The sequence below is a fragment of the Bombina bombina genome, chromosome 1, assembly GCF_027579735.1.
Source record: "Bombina bombina isolate aBomBom1 chromosome 1, aBomBom1.pri, whole genome shotgun sequence".
In the NCBI taxonomy this organism is placed as follows: domain Eukaryota; kingdom Metazoa; phylum Chordata; class Amphibia; order Anura; family Bombinatoridae; genus Bombina; species Bombina bombina.
Genome location: NC_069499.1, coordinates 1,390,920,943 through 1,390,937,557, shown reverse-complemented (window position 1 = coordinate 1,390,937,557; position 16,615 = coordinate 1,390,920,943). Strand labels below are relative to the sequence as shown.

Below are 16,615 nucleotides of genomic sequence, written 5' to 3'. Positions count from 1 at the left end.
CTAAAGTCTGGTTCCTCTGCAGCCGGAGGCTTAGAGGCAGCCGATTCTGACCCAGAAAGAGCCTCCTCTGATGTATCAGAGGCATCTTTATCAATGGATAATCTAGTATCAGATAAATCAAACAAGTTGGTAGATGACCCCTGGGAAGGATAGCAGTATTTAACCTTTCGCTTGCTCTTAGCAGGGCGATGTAAAGCACTGAAGGCCACAGACACTGCCGTTTGCAACTGTTCAGTAAAGTCTGGCGGTAAGAGGGCTCCTCCCAAAGGAGGATTATCAGTGCAATGGGGAGCTGCATGTGTAATAGGAAATGATTGCAGGGAACGCACCTTGCGGTACTGAGACCCCTCAGAGGTGGACGGCTCAGTGGTACTAAACATCTTGGTCTTTTTAGATATAACTACTTTATCAAGGCATGTGGAACATAATTGGGCAGGCAGGTATACCGTAGCCTCCTCACAATAAAAACAGGTATTAAATTTAGGTAAAGGGGGAGTACCCTCTAACGCATCAGAGTCCTCCATAGCTTGCGCTTTTAAGATGGACTATAGAAAAAATAAATGGCACCTTTATATGCCATGCAGGACCGCCCCTGCTGCAGGAAGAAAAGTGCGCCAAACTAACAGGCTGTGCAGTTATCCAAAAACGAAAGTAAAACCTGAATGTTCCCACATGTGCCAGAGCCTCATCTCACACATGTCGCAGCATAAAAACATAATAAAAACAAATCATGTATAAATCCCCCCTGTTCAATAACCTAATTCCGGAGATATTAACCCTTGATTCCATACAGATAAAGGAGTCACGCTGTGACCCTGTCTTCTTACGTAATCACATGAGATAAAATGAAACGATCTTACCAGAATCATCACTGTGGAACAGACACACAGCCTCTCAAGTTTGACAGTCTTGTAGCATCGCACCTGACATGGACTTGAGTGATAGAAGCAGGCAGTGAAACTCGTCAACACTGATTGCTTAGGAGTTGTTAATACGAGTCTGGATGGTGTTGCAGAAAGACTCTCTCTTCATCTCGGGACCCTAACATTTGTCAATGCTCTCACTGAGAGGCTGACAAGACTACTTAAAACTCCAGTCCCATACCGAAGAGTACTACCTTCCATAAGAGACTATTCTGAATCTTCCGACACTTCTCTGCCATCCTCCTGTGATGAAAGACAAAGAATGACTGAGGGATGAGGGTAGTGGGGGAGGTATTTAAGCCTTTGGCTTGGGTGTCTTTGCCTCCTCCTGGTGGCCAGGTTCTGTATTCCCACAAGTAAGGAATGAAGCCATGGACTCTCCTCATATTAAGATGGAAATTGTGTATTACTGCTGGCAAACCTCCTAGAGAAATCAGTTTAAATAAATATAAAGAAATAAGACTCAGAACATAAGAAAAGTGCAAATTCCCAAATATTCTAGTATAAATTACTTCTTATTAATAACAAGAACATTGCCCTTCGGACATATACATAAGTAACCTTTAAATCTTTCTGTTGCGTCCAACAGAGCAGGGATCTTAAACTTAGTGACCAACTATCAGGCCAGATTTTTAGGATGTTTGTAGAACAACACAGATAATATAAGGCAGCTGTTCATATGTATGCACTACATACATGTAATATAATCAGATTATTAATAATTGTGCTCATATCCAAGGTGATACTGAAAATCTGGCCTGTTAGTGGGTCATGGGGATTAGAACTAAGGAACCATGCAAAAGGGTACACAGGTGTGCTGTATTGTAAGTGAACTACAGCTGTCACCGTAGTCTTCTGCATGTTGGAAGGACATCTAATTGTATACATTTTAGAAGAAGAAAGAAAACAGAGCAAATATTTTACAGGATAAATTAGCATTAACATCAAATTTTTGTCAACAACAAAGTTTAAAGGGACAGTAAAGCCAAAATTAAACTTTCATGATTTAGATAGAGCATGCAATTTTAAACAACTTTTCAATTTACTTCTGTTATAAAATGTGCTTTGTTCTCTTTGTATCTTTTATTGAAGAGTAAAACTAGGCAGGCTCATAAGAGCTCAGTAGTGTGCACGTGTCTTTAGTACTCTATGGCAACAGTGTTTTGCAACATTGGGCCCGATCTGATATAAATCGTCACCCGCAAAAGCCAGCGACGCCAAAATTTGCGCTGGTTTGGTATCACATATACAGCGTAACATAGAAGTTACGCTCGTATATTTCTGCCTTTGGCCGTAGTTTTTTGACCCATAGACAGGTATACCAAACCAGCGCAGTTTGGTATCCAATTTACAGCGTAAGGACTTACGTGGCGAAAATGGAGAAATCCTACTCGATTTTCACCTCGCCACAAATTGCAGGCGTAGTAAGCCTTACGCTGTCTATTGGAGCCCCGTAACTCCCTAAACTAGCTGCTAAATAAAACCTAACACCTAACGCATGCGCAATGTCTATCGACCTGTCAACCGCGATCCCCAGCCGCAATCCCTAATAAAGTATTTAACCCCTAAACCGCCGCTCCCGGACCCCGCCGCCACCTACATTAAATGTATAACCCCCTAATGTGAGCCCCTACACCGCCGCCATCTACATTACCTACCCCCTAATGTGAGCCCCTACACCGCCGCCATCTACATTAACTACCCCCTAATGTGAGCTCCTACCCGCCGCCAGCTATATTAAAATTATTAACCCCTAATCTAATCCCACTATACCGCCGCCACCTATATTAAATTATTAACCCCTAATCTAATCCCCCTATACCGCCGCCACCTATATTAAATTATTAACCCCTAATCTAATCCCCCTATACCGCAGCCACCTATATTAAATTATTAACCCCTAATCTAATCCCCCTATACCGCCGCCACCTATATTAAATTAATTAACCCCTAAAATACTAAACTATACCTACCACTAAACCTAAGTCTAACCCTACAAATAGCCCTGAAAAGGGCTTTTTGCGTGGCATTACCCCAAAGTAAACAGCTCTATTGCCATCCCTTAAAAGGGCTTTTTGCGAGGCTTTGCCACAAAGTAACCAGCTCTTTTACCAGCCCTTAAAAGGGCTTTTTGCGGGGCATTGTCACAAAGTAATCAGCTCTTTTGCCTCTAATCTAAATACCCCTACACCGCCGCCACCTATAATAAATGTATCACCCCCTAATCTAATCCCCCTACACCGCCGCCACCTATATTAACTATATTACCCCCTAATCCAATCCCCCTACACCGCCGCCACCTATATTAACTCTAATTATATTAGAGTTAATATAGTTAATATAGTTATTATATTATATATATTAACTATATTAACCCTAATTATATTAGGGTTAATATAGTTAATATAGTTATTATATTATATATGTATTAAGTATAATAACCCTATCTAACTATAACACCCCTAACTAAATTCTTATTAAAATAAATCTAATTAATATTAATATTATTATTTAAAATATTCCTATTTAAATCTAAATACTTACCTATAAAATAAACCCTAAGATAGCTACAATATAATTAATAATTACATTGTAGCTATTTTAGGGTTTATATTTATTTTACAGGTAACTTGGTATTCATTTTAACTAGGTACAATAGCTATTAAATAGTTAATAACTATATTATAGCTACCTTGTTAAAATAATTACCAATTTACCTATAAAATAAATCCTAACCTAAGTTACAAATACACCTACACTAACAATAAATTAAATCAACTACAAATATCTAAACTAAAATACAATTAAATACACTAAACTAAATTACAAAAAAAAACACTAAATTACAAAAAATAAAAAAAGATTACAGGAATTTTAAGCTAATTACACCTATTCTAAGCCCCCTAATAAAATAATAAAGCCCCCCAAAATAAAAAAATGCCCTACCCTATTGTAAATTAAAAATTATCCAGCTCTTTTACCAGCCCTTAAAAGGGCTTTTTGCGGGGCATGCCCAAAGTAATCAGCTCTTTTGCCTGTAAAAAAACCCACAATACCACCCCCCAACATTAAAACCCACCACCCACATACCCCTACTCTAAACCCACCCAAACCCCTCTTAAAAAAAACTAACACTAACCCCCAGAAGATCTCCCTACCTTGAGTCGTCTTCACCCAGCCGGGGCCGAACTCGTCATCCAATCCGGGCGAAGTCTTCATCCAAGCGGCAAAGAAGAAGTCTTCCATCCGGCGATGTCTTCATCCAAGCGGCAAAGAAGAAGTCTTCCATCCAGCGATGTCTTCATCCAAGCGTCAAAGAAGAAGTCTTCCATCCGGCGATGTCTTCATCCAAGCGGCAAAGAAGAGGTCCTCCATCTGGGCAAAGTTTTCCTCCAAGCGGCATCTTCAATCTTCTTTCTTTGGACCTCCTTCGCGGGAACATCCAGCTGGCCCGACGACTGAACGACGAATGAAGTATCCTTTAAATGACGTCAGCCAAGATGGCGTCTGTCGAATTCCGATTGGCTGATAGGATTCTATCAGAAAATCGGAATTAAGGTAAGAAAATCTGATTGGCTGATTCAATCAGCCAATCAGATTGAGCTCACATTCTATTGGCTGATCGGAACAGCCAATAGAATGCAAGCTCAATCTGATTGGCTGATTGAATCAGCCAATCAGATTTTCTTACCTTAATTCCGATTTTCTGATAGAATCCTATCAGCCAATCAGAATTCGACGGAAGCCATCTTGGATGACGTCATTTAAAGGAAACTTCATTCGTCTTTCAGTCGTCGGGCCAGCTGGATGTTCCGCGTAGGAGTTCCGAAGAAAGAAGATTGAAGATGCCGGATGGAGGAAAACTTCGCCCCGATGGAGGACCTCTTCTTTGCCGCTTGGATGAAGACCGCTGGATGGAAGACTTCTTCTTTGCCGCTTGGATGAAGACATCGCCGGATGGAAGACTTCTTCTTTGCCGCTTGGATGAAGACATTGCCCGGATTGGATGAAGAGTTCGGCCCGGCTGGGTGAAGACGACTCAAGGTAGGGAGATCTTCTGGGGCTTAGTGTTAGGTTTTTTAAGGGGGGTTTGGGTGGGTTTAGAGTAGGGGTATGTGGGTTTTAATGTTGGGGGGTGGTATTGTGTTTTTTTTTACAGGCAAAAGAGCTGATTACTTTGGGGCATGCCCCGCAAAAAGCCCTTTAAGGGCTGGTAAAAGAGCTGGTTAATTTTTAATTTAGAATAGGGTAGGGCATTTTTTTATTTTGGGGGGCTTTATTATTTTATTAGGGGCTTAGAATAGGTGTAATTAGCTTAAAATTCTTGTAATCTTTTTTTATTTTTTGTAATTTAGTGTTTGTTTTTTTTGTAATTTAGTTTAGTTTATTTAATTGTATTTTAGCTTAGATATTTGTAGTTTATTTAATTTATTGATAGAGTAGGTGTATTTGTAAATTAGGTTAGGATTTATTTTACAGGTAAATTGGTAATTATTTTAACAAGGTAGCTATTAAATAGTTATTAACTATTTAATAGCTATTGTACCTAGTTAAAATAAATACCTAGTTACCTGTAAAATAAATATAAACCCTAAAATAGCTACAATGTAATTAATAGTTATATTGTAGCTATCTTACGGCTAGATTTAGAGTTTTGTCGGTAAGGACCCGCGTAGCTAACGCTGGCTTTTTTCTGGCCGCACCATAAAAATAACTCTGGTATTGAGAGTCCACATAAAGAAGACTTTGGAGCCTCTTCTGGACCTCTTCAGCCACCGGATGATGGATCGCCAGCCCCCGCTTGGGTTGGATGAAGATTTTGGAGCCAGGACGGATCGGTGAACCTGGTATGGTGAAGACAAGGTAGGATGATCTTCAGGGGCTTAGTGTTAGGTTTATTTAAGGGGGGTTTGGGTTAGATTAGGGGTATGTGGGTGGTGGGTTGTAATGTTGGGGGGGGTATTGTATGTTTTTTTTTACAGGCAAAAGAGCTGAACTTCTTGGGGCATGCCCCGCAAAGGGCCCTGTTCAGGGCTGGTAAGGTAAAAGAGCTTTGAACTTTAGTAATTTAGAATAGGGTAGGGCATTTTTTTTTTATTTTGGGGGGCTTTGTTATTTTATTAGGGGGCTTAGAGTAGGTGTAATTAGTTTAAAATTGTTGTAAGATTTTTCTTATTTTTATAAATATTTTTTTAGTTTTTGTATCTTAGTTCTTTTTTATTTTTTGTACTTTAGTTAGTTTATTTCATTGTAGTTATTTGTAGGTATTGTATTTAATTTATTTATTGATAGTGTAGTGTTAGGTTTAATTGTAGGTAATTGTAGGTATTTTATTTAATTAATTTATTGATAGTGTAGTGTTAGGTTTAATTGTAACTTAGGTTAGGATTTATTTTACAGGTCATTTTGTAATTATTTTAACTAGGTAACTATTAAATAGTTATTAACTATTTAATAGCTATTGTACCTGGTTAAAATAAATACAAAGTTACCTGTAAAATAAATATTAATCCTAAAATAGCTATAATATAATTATAAATTATGTTGTAGCTATATTAGGATTTATTTTACAGGTAAGTATTTAGCTTTAAATAGGAATAATTTATTTAATAAGAGTTAATTAATTTTGTTAGATTAAAATTATATTTAATTTAGGGGGGTGTTAGTGATAGGGTTAGACTTAGCTTTAGGGGTTAATACATTTATTAGAATAGCTGCGAGATTCGGTCGGCAGATTAGGGGTTAATTATTGTAGGTAGGTGGCGGCGACGTTGTGGGGGGGCAGGTTAGGGGTTAATAAATATAATATAGGGGTCGGCGATGTTAGGGCAGCAGATTAGGGGTACATAGCTATAATGTAGCTGGCGGCGGCGTGCGGACGGCAGATTAGGGGTTAATAAGTGTAGGTAGCTGGCGGCGACGTTGTGGGGGGCAGATTAGGGGTTAATAAATATAATATAGGGGTCGGCGGTGTTAGGGGCAGCAGATTAGGGGTACATAAGGATAACGTAGGTGGCGGTCGGCAGATTAGGGGTTAAAAAAATTTAAGCGAGTTGCGGCGATGTGGGGGGACCTCGGTTTAGGGGTACATAGGTAGTTTATGGACCGGCGTTAGCCCAGAAAGCTGTTAACTACTGACTTTTTTCTGCGGCTGGAGTTTTGTCGTTAGAATTCTAACGCTCACTTCAGACACGACTCTAAATACCGGAGTTAGAAAAATCCCATTGAAAAGATAGGATACGCAATTTACGTAAGGGGATCTGCGGTATGGAAAAGTCGCGGCTGAAAAGTGAGCGTTAGACCCTTTTTTTAATGACTCAAAATACCGGAGGTAGCCTAAAACCAGCGTTAGGAGCCTCTAACGCTGGTTTTCACGGCTACCGCCAAACTCCAAATCTAGGCCTTAGGGTTTATTTTATAGGTAAGTATTTAGATTTAAATAGGAATATTTTAATTAATAATATTAATATTAATTAGATTTATTTTAATAAGAATTTAGTTAGGGGTGTTAGAGTTAGATAGGGTTATTATACTTAATATATATATATATAATATAATAACTATATTAACTATATTAACCCTAATATAATTAGGGTTAATATAGTTAATATATATAATATAATAACTATATTAACCCTAATATAATTAGGGTTAATATAGTTAATATAGGTGGCGGCGTTGTAGGGGGATTAGATTAGGGGTTAATGTATTTAATATAGGTGGCGGCAGTGTAGGGGGATTAGATTAGGGGTTAATACATTTATTATAGGTGGCGGCGGTGTAGGGGGATTTAGATTAGAGGCAAAAGAGCTGATTACTTTGTGACAATGCCCCGCAAAAAGCCCTTTTAAGGGCTGGCAATAGAGCTGTTTACTTTGGTGTAATGCCACGCAAAAAGCCCTTTTCAGGGCTATTTGTAGGATTAGACTTAGGTTTAGTGGTAGGGATAGTTTAGTATTTTAGGGGTTAATTAATTTAATATAGGTGGCGGCGGTATAGGGGAATTAGATTAGGGGTTAATAATTTAATATAGGTGGCGGCGGTATAGGGGGATTAGATTAGGGGTTAATGTATTTAATATAGGTGGCGGCGGTGTAGGGGGATTAGATTAGGGGTTAATACATTTATTATAGGTGGCGGCGGTGTAGGGGGATTTAGATTAGAGGCAAAAGAGCTGGTTACTTTGGGGCAAAGCCCCGCAAAAAGCCCTTTTAAGGGCTGGCAATAGAGCTGTTTACTTTGGGGTAATGCCACGCAAAAAGCCCTTTTCAGGGCTATTTGTAGGATTAGACTTAGGTTTAGTGGTAGGGATAGTTTAGTATTTTAGGGGTTAATTAATTTAATATAGGTGGCGGCGGTATAGGGGAATTAGATTAGGGGTTAATAATTTAATATAGGTGGCAGCGGTATAGGGGGATTAGATTAGGGGTTAATAATTTAATATAAGTGGCGGCGGTATAGTGGGATTAGATTAGGGGTTAATAATGTTAATATAGCTGGCGGCGGGGTAGGAGCTCACATTAGGGGGCAGTTAATGTAGGTGGCGGCGGTGTAAGGAGCTCAACATTAGGGGGTAGTTAATGTAGGTGGCGGCGGGGTAGGGGCTCACTTTAGGGGGTAGTTAATGTAGCTGGCGGCGGGGTAGGAGCTCACATTAGGGGGTAGTTAATGTAGGTGGCAGTGGTGTAAGGGGCTCCCCATTAGGGGGTAGTTAATGTAGCTGGCGGCGGGGTCCGGGAGCATCGGTTTAGGGGTTAATAACTTTATTAGGTGCGGCGGGGTCCGGGAGCGGCGATTTAGGGGTTAATACATTTTTTATTATTAGGAGAGTGAGGGGGGATAGCGGATAGAGGGGTATACGTGTCGGGCTATGTTTGGGAGGCATGTTAGACAGTACGGGAGATTTAATAACTTAGTCAGGTTTTGTAGGCGCCGGCAGTTTCTAAAGTGTCGTAAGTCACTGGCGACTCCAGAAATTTGTACTTACGCAGATTTCTGGACATCGCTGGTTAATCCGACTTACGGCACTTTAGCAATTGCCGGCGGGGTATATTGGATAGCTCGAGTTGCGAGCTGAAACTACGGGCGGCGGGGGTTCCCTCACTTGCGCCGCAAACTACGATCTATATCGGATCGCGCCCATTATTTGTAACTTTGTTATACAATTTTGCAAAACACTGTTGTCATAGAGTACTAACACTCTTGAGCTCTTATGAACCTACCTAGTTTTTCTTTTCAATAAAAGATACCAAGAGAACAAAACATAATTTATGTAAGAACTTACCTGATAAATTAATTTCTTTCATATTGGCAAGAGTCCATGAGCTAGTAACGTATGGGATACACAATCCTACCAGGAGGGGCAAAGTTTCCCAAACCTCAAAATGCCTATAATTACACCCCTCAATACACCCACAATTCAGTTCAACAATAGCCAAGTATTGGGGTGATAGAAAAAGGAGTAGAAAGTATAAAAAGAGGGAGGGATAAAATAAAAACAGCCATTTCCACTGAAAAAATTAATTCCAAAATCAAAAAAAATAAGTTTTTCTCATAATTGAAACGAAAAAACTTAAAACATAAGCAGAAGCTTTCTGGCCTTTTCTAGAACCAGAAAAGACAACAAATAGACTAGAAGTCTTCCTGAAGATCCTGAATATTTAGTAGCTTCAACATAATATTTCAAAGCCCTTACAACATCAAGAGAATGTAAGGATCTCTCCAAAGAATTCTTAGGATTAGGACAAAAAGAGGGAACAACAATTTCCCTATTAGTGATGTTAGAATTTACAACTTTAGGTAAAAATTTAAACTGCCTTATCCTGATGGAAAATCAGAAAGGGAGACTCACAAGAAAGAGCAGATAATTTAGAAACTCTTCTAGCAGAAGAGATAGCCAAAAGGAACAACACTTTCCAAGAAAGAAGTTTGATATCCAAAGAATGCATAGGCTCAAAAGGAGGAGCCTGTAAAGCCTTCAAAACCAAATTAAGACTCCAAGGAGGAGATATTGATTTAATGATAGGCTTGATATGGACCAAAGCCTGCACAAAACAGTGAATATCAGGAAGCTTTGCTCTTTCTGTTTTATTTCACAGAAAGATTGCTGAAATTTGTCCCTTCAAGCAACTTGCAGACAAACCTTTATCCAAACCATCCTGAAGAAACTGTAAAATTCTAGGAATTCTAAAAGAATGCCAAGAGAATCTATGAGAACATCATGAAATAAAAGTCTTCCAAACTCGATAATAAATCTTCCTAGAAACAGATTTATGAGCCTGTAACATAGTATCAATCACTGAGTCAGAGAAACCTCTACGACTAAGCGTTCAATTTCAATACCTTCAAATTTAACGATTTAAGATCCTGATGGAAAAACGGTCCTTGAGACAGAAGGTCTGGTCTTAAAGGAAGTTGCCAAGGCTGGCAACTGGACATCTGGACAAGATCCGCATACCACAACCTGTGAGACCATGCTGGTGCTACCAGGAACATAAATGATTGTTCCATAATGATCTTGGAGATCACTCTTGGAAGAAGAACTAGAGGCGGGAAGATATAAGCAGGTTGGTAAAACCAAGGAACGGCTAATGCATCCACTGACTCTGCCTGAGGATCCCTGGACCTGGACAAGTACCTGGGAAGTTTCTTGTTTAGATGGGAAGCCATCAGATCTATTTCTGGAAGACCCCACATCTGAACAATCTGAAAAAAACACATCTGGATGGAGAGACCACTCCCCTGGATGTAAAGTCTGATGGCTGAGATAATCCACTTCCCAATTGTCTACATCTGGGATATGTACTGCAGAAATTAGACAAGAGCTGGATTCCGCACACGAAAGTATCCAATATACTTCTTTCATAGCTAGAGGACTATGGGTCCCACCCTGATGATTGACATATGCCACAGTTGTGATATTGTCTGTCTGAAAACAAATGAATGGTTCTCTCTTCAACAGAGGCCAAACCTGAAGAGCCCTGAAATTAGCACCAAGTTCTAAAATATTGATTGGTAACCTCGCCTCTTGAGGTTTCCAAACCCCTTGTGCTTTCAGAGATCCCCAGACAGCTCCCCAACCTGAAAGACTTGCATCTGTTGTGATTACAGTCCAGGTTGGACGAACAAAAGTGGCCCCTTGAACTATACTATGGTGGTCTAACCACAAAGTCAGAAAGAGTCGAACATTGGGATTTAAGGATATTAACTGTGATATATTTGTATAATACCTGCACCATTGATTCAGCATCCAAAGCTGGAGAGGTCTCATATGAAAATGAGCAGAGGGGATCGTGTCCTATGCTGCCATCATGAGACCTAAAACTTCCATGCACAGGGAATGATTGAGACTGAAGGTTCCGGCAAGCTGAAACCAATTTTATTTGTCTCTTGTCTGTTAAAGACAGAGTCATGGATAATAAATCTATCTGGAAATCTAAAAAGGTGACGCTTGTCTGAGGAATCAAGGAACTTTTTGGTAAATTGATCCTCCAATTATGTCTTTGAAGAAACAACACTAGTTGATTTGTGTGAGATTCAGCAGAATGTAAAGACTGAGCTAGTACCAAGATATCGTACAAATAAGGAAACACCGCAATACCCTGTTCTCTGATTACAGAGAGTAGGGCACCGAGAACCTTTGAAAAAATTATTGGAGCTGTCGCTAGGCCAAATGGAAGAGCGACAATTTGGTAATGCTTGTCTAGAAAAGAGAATCTCAGAAACTGATAGTGGTCTGGATGAATCGGAATATGAAGATATGCATCCTGTAAGTCTATCATAGACATATAATGACCTTGCTGAACAAAAGGCAAAATAGTCCTTATAGTCACCATTTTGAAAGTTGGCACTCTTACAAAATGAATCAAAATGTTCAGATCCAGAACTGGCCTGTATGAATTTTCTTTCTTTGGGACAATGAATAGATTTGAATAAAATCCCAGACCCTGTTCCTGAAACAGATCTGGTATGCTTACCCCTGAAAACTCTAGATCTGAAACACACTTCAGAAAAGCCTGAGCTTTCACTGGATTTACTGGAACGTGTGAGAGAAAAAATCTTCTCACAGGAGGTCTTACTCTGAATCCTATTTGATACCCTTGAGAAACAATACTCTGAATCCATTAATTTTGGACACAATCTGCCCAAATGTTTTGGAAACATTTTAATCTGCCCCCCACCATCTGAGCTGGAATAAGGGCCGCACCTTTATGCAGACTTGGGGGCTGGCTTTGGTTTCTTAAAAGGCTTGAATTTATTCCAACTTGAAAAAGGTTTCCAATTGGAACCAGATTCTTTGGGGGAAGGATTGGCTTTTTGTTCCTTATTCTGTCAAAAAGAACTAAAACGATTAGAAGCTTTAGATTTGCCCTTAGATCTTTTATCCTGAGGTAAAAAAACTCCCTTCCCCCTAGTGACAGTTGAAATAATTGAATCCAACTGAGAACCAAATAAATTGTTACCTTGGAAAGAAAGAGATAGTAATCTAGACTTAGATACCATGTCAGCATTCCAATATTTGAGCCACAATGCTCTTCTAGCTAAAATAGCTAAAGACATAGATTTAACATCAATTTTGATGATATCAAAAATAGCATCACAGATAAAATGATTAGCATGTTGAAGCAAGCAAACAATGCTAGACAAATCAGGATCTGTTTCCTGCTGCGCCAAGCTTTCCAACCAAAAAATTGATGCAGCTGCAACATCAGCCATAGAAATGACAGGCCTGAGAAGATAGCCAGAATATAAATAAGCTTTCCTTAGATAAGATTCAAGTTTCCTATCTAAAGGGTCCTAAAAAGAAGTACTATTTTCCATAGGAATAGTAGTAAGTTTGGCAAGAGTAGAAATAGTGCCATCAATCTAACTGCTGGCAAAGGATACAACTTTTTAAACCTAGAAGAAGGAATAAAAGAAGTACCAGGCCTATTCCATTCCTTTGAAATCATGTCAGAAATAGCATCAGGAACTGGAAAAACCTCTGGAGTAACCACAGGAGGTTTATAAACAGAATTTAAACGTTTACTAGCTTTAGAATCAAGAGGACTAGTTTCCTCAATATCCAGAGTAATCAACACCTCTTTAACAAGGAACGAATATACTCCATCTTAAAGAGATAAGTAGATTTGTCAGTGTCAATATCTGAGGTAGGATCTTCTGAATCAGATAGATCCTCATCAGAGGAGGATTATTCAGTATATTGTCGGTCATTTGAAATTTCATCAACTTTATGAGAAGTTTTAAAAGACTTTTTACGTTTATTAGAAGGCAGAATAGCAGACAAACCCTTCTGAATCGCATCAGCAATAAAATCTTTTATATTAACAGAGATATCATGTACATTAGATATTGAATGAACAACAGGCATTGCACTAGTACTGATGGATACATTCTCTGCATGTAAAACCTTATCATGACAACTGTTACATACTACAGCTGGAGATATAATCTCCGCTAACTTACAACAGATACACTTACCTTTGGTAGAACTGTTATCAGGCAGCAGGGTTCCAACAGTGGTTTCTGAGACAGGATCAGATTGAGACAAATATAAGAGAAAAAATAACATATAAAGCAAAATTATCAATTTCCTTATATGGCAGTTTCAGGAATGGGAAAAAATGCAAACAGCATAGCCCTCTGAGCATAGAAAAAAAAGCAAAAGGCATATAGGAAGTGGGGTTTAAATAATTAAATTATTTGGCGCCAAGAATGACACGCAACGCAAAATGAATTTTTTTGTCTCTAACAACATCTGGAATGACGCAACTCATGTCATGGCAGGCGCAACTTTGTGCAAGGAAACCTGGCATCAACGAAGACCCCGGAAATGACGAATTTGCGTCACTGAACATACCTTTGCGCCAAAAAAATTATTGCGCCAAGAATGACACAATAAATATCAGCATTTTGCGGCCTCGCAAGCCTAATTTTGCCCACGAAAATTAATGAAAACAGTCAATTTTGAAAAAAAAGACTATACCCCAGAAAAAATAACTTCCTAAATATGTTTTCCCAATTTTGAAACTGATAGTCTGCAAAAGGAAATATACATAAACCTGACTCATGGCAAATATAAGTACAATACATATATTTAGAACTTTATATTAATACATAAAGTGCCAAACCATAGCTGAGAGTGTCTTAAGTAATGAAAACATCAAAAGACACCCATCCACATATAGCAGATAGCCAAACCAGTACTGAAATGGTTATCAGTAGAGGTAATGGAATACAAGAGTATATCGTCGATCTGAAAAGGGAGGTAGGAGATGAATCTCTACGACCGATAACAGAGAACCTATGAAAAGATTTCCTGCAAGGAAAACCATAGAATCAATAGGTGATACTCTCTTCACATCCCTCTGACATTCACTGTGTACTCTGAGAGGAACCGGGCTTCAGCATGCTGAGAAGTGCATATCAACGTAGAAATCTAGCACTTACTTCACCACCTCCATAGGGAGGCAAAGTTTGTAAAAACTGAATTGTGGGTGTGGTGAGGGGTGTATTTATAGGCATTTTGAGGTTTGGGAAACTTTGCCCCTCCTGGTAAAATTGTATATCCCATACATCACTAGCTCATGGACTCTTGCCAATTACATGAAAGAAAGCAAATTTTATAACAGAAGTAAATTGAAAAGTTGTTTAAAATTGCATGCTCTATCTGAATCATGAAGGTTTAATTTTGACTTTACTGTCACTTTAAGAAATCCCAAAGAAATAAGTGCTTTTTGTTACAATATAAAAATACTTTAGTTCACAAGATCTTCCTGTGTCTATTTTACTCACCGATGTATCACAGCAGGAAATTGATATTCACCAACTAAAAAAAACCCAAACATACACAATTTAGAACCCTGTCGGTAAACATGGAGAAAAAACAATCTTCTACCTCTCCTTATAGAAATAATTGTAATATATCATTGTCATTTTAGCCTTGTTGGTTACATCATATGATTCCCCCAACTGTACTGAATTTGATGGGACTGATAATTTTAGGGTTTGAGTCTCTCACTGTCTAACTTCTATAATGTACAGTTCTTCTATAGATTTAATAACAAATCTCTGTCATTTTATTAGCATCCAATGCTTCCTTACTTAAAGGGGCAATACAGTGAAAATTAAACTTTGGTGGCATAGCTACAGTGTCATTTTAAGAAACTTTCTAACTGACTTCTATTTTATATTTTAACAACACATAAGACTCTTACATGTTTCACAAATACATAAGAGTCAGATGTGTTGTGGAACTGAAAATTAAAAGTTGCTACAATTATACTATCCTAAAGGTTTCAATTTCTCTGTCATTGTTAGTCACTTCATTGTGACAGTAAGGCCAGTTTGAGGGCTAGCACTGGTATTTATTGGGTTTGATGGGAATTACAATAGCATTTGCAAACATCTTGGGTTCTGTTTAAAGGGATATGAAACCCAAATGTTTTCTTTCATGATTCAGATAGAGCATGCAATTTTAGGCAAGTTTCTAATTTACTCCTATTATCAATGTTTCTTTGTTCTCTTGGTATCTTTATCTGAAAAGCAGGAATGTAAGCTTAGTAGCCTGCCCATTTTAGGTTCAGCATCCTGGGTAGGGATTGCTGATTGGTGGCTACAACCAAAAATAGGCCTAAGCCTACATTCCTGCTTTTTAAATAAAGATATCAAGAGAACGAAGAAAAATTGATAATAGGAGTAAAGTAGAAAGTTGCTTAAAATTGCATGCTCCATCTGAATCATGAAAGAAAAAAAATGGGTTTCATATCCCTTTAAGCCTATTAGAAGAGCTTTTTTAGAAGGTTTGAGGTGTGGTATTTTCCAAATCTGAAGCCATTCTAATCTATAAGAAAAAATGGTTTTCTAATGACTTCACTTTGCATTGAGACACCTCACTAACAGTATTCCAATCTATCAGGAAACCCCTTTTACATGTATCTAGTTTGAGACATTTTATTTCTTGAAAACCCAGTACACCTATTTTCTCATAACATTTATCCTTACATGGCTTGTGTTGAGTTGCCAATCTTGTTTGTGTAGGCTCACTTTACATTTTTTTTTTTCCAAAATATTTTTTATTGTAGAATAAACATAGTAAAATGACAACAGTTTCAATGATATCATATGAAATCAAAGGTCCAACAGTTAATGTACAATAAATGCAATAAGCAAAACTATGAGGACAATTAGCTGTTTAGGATGAACATAGATAAGATTCTCTAAAATTAGGGAACCTTTCAAATTAGACAAAAGTTACTAACGTAATTCAATTGCGTAAACTAACATAGTAAGATACCCAGAAGTATTGTAATGGACAAGAAAAGTCAGCTGGTAATTACCATTTAATAAACCTCTTTTGATAACACGTAGGTTTGGGTGCGATGTGCGTCACCAGGCGGGGCAAGCAACCCCAAGAGAGGAGGGGGAAGGGTAGGGTGGGGAAGGGGAATGAGAGGTCGTCTAGCAAGGAGAGGGCAGAGGGAGAAGGAGGAGGGGAGGGCTTCAGCCAGATACCAGGTTCAGGTAGAGTTTTAAGCTAAACATTATTATAGGGAAAACCTAAGAACTCTGTTCTGTACATGTACTTGACTTCGGTCGTCTTGGTAAACAAACCAGGGTTCCCAAATCTGCCAATATAAATCCTCTTTGTCTAGACTAGAGTAAAAACTTTTTTCCATATTGGCGTATACCTG

General features: G+C 38.5%; 1 long non-coding RNA gene across 1 annotated transcript in view; it reads right to left on the bottom strand.

Moving 5' to 3' along the window:
* LOC128651776 (uncharacterized) overlaps positions 1–14,749 on the bottom strand; it is a 44,994-nt gene extending 30,245 nt beyond the window's left edge. The window contains exon 1 of the long non-coding RNA XR_008401181.1: positions 14,718–14,749. This is a non-coding gene — a long non-coding RNA (uncharacterized LOC128651776). The remainder of the gene's footprint in view (positions 1–14,717) is intronic.
* Between the last annotated feature and the right edge of the window lie 1,866 nt (positions 14,750–16,615).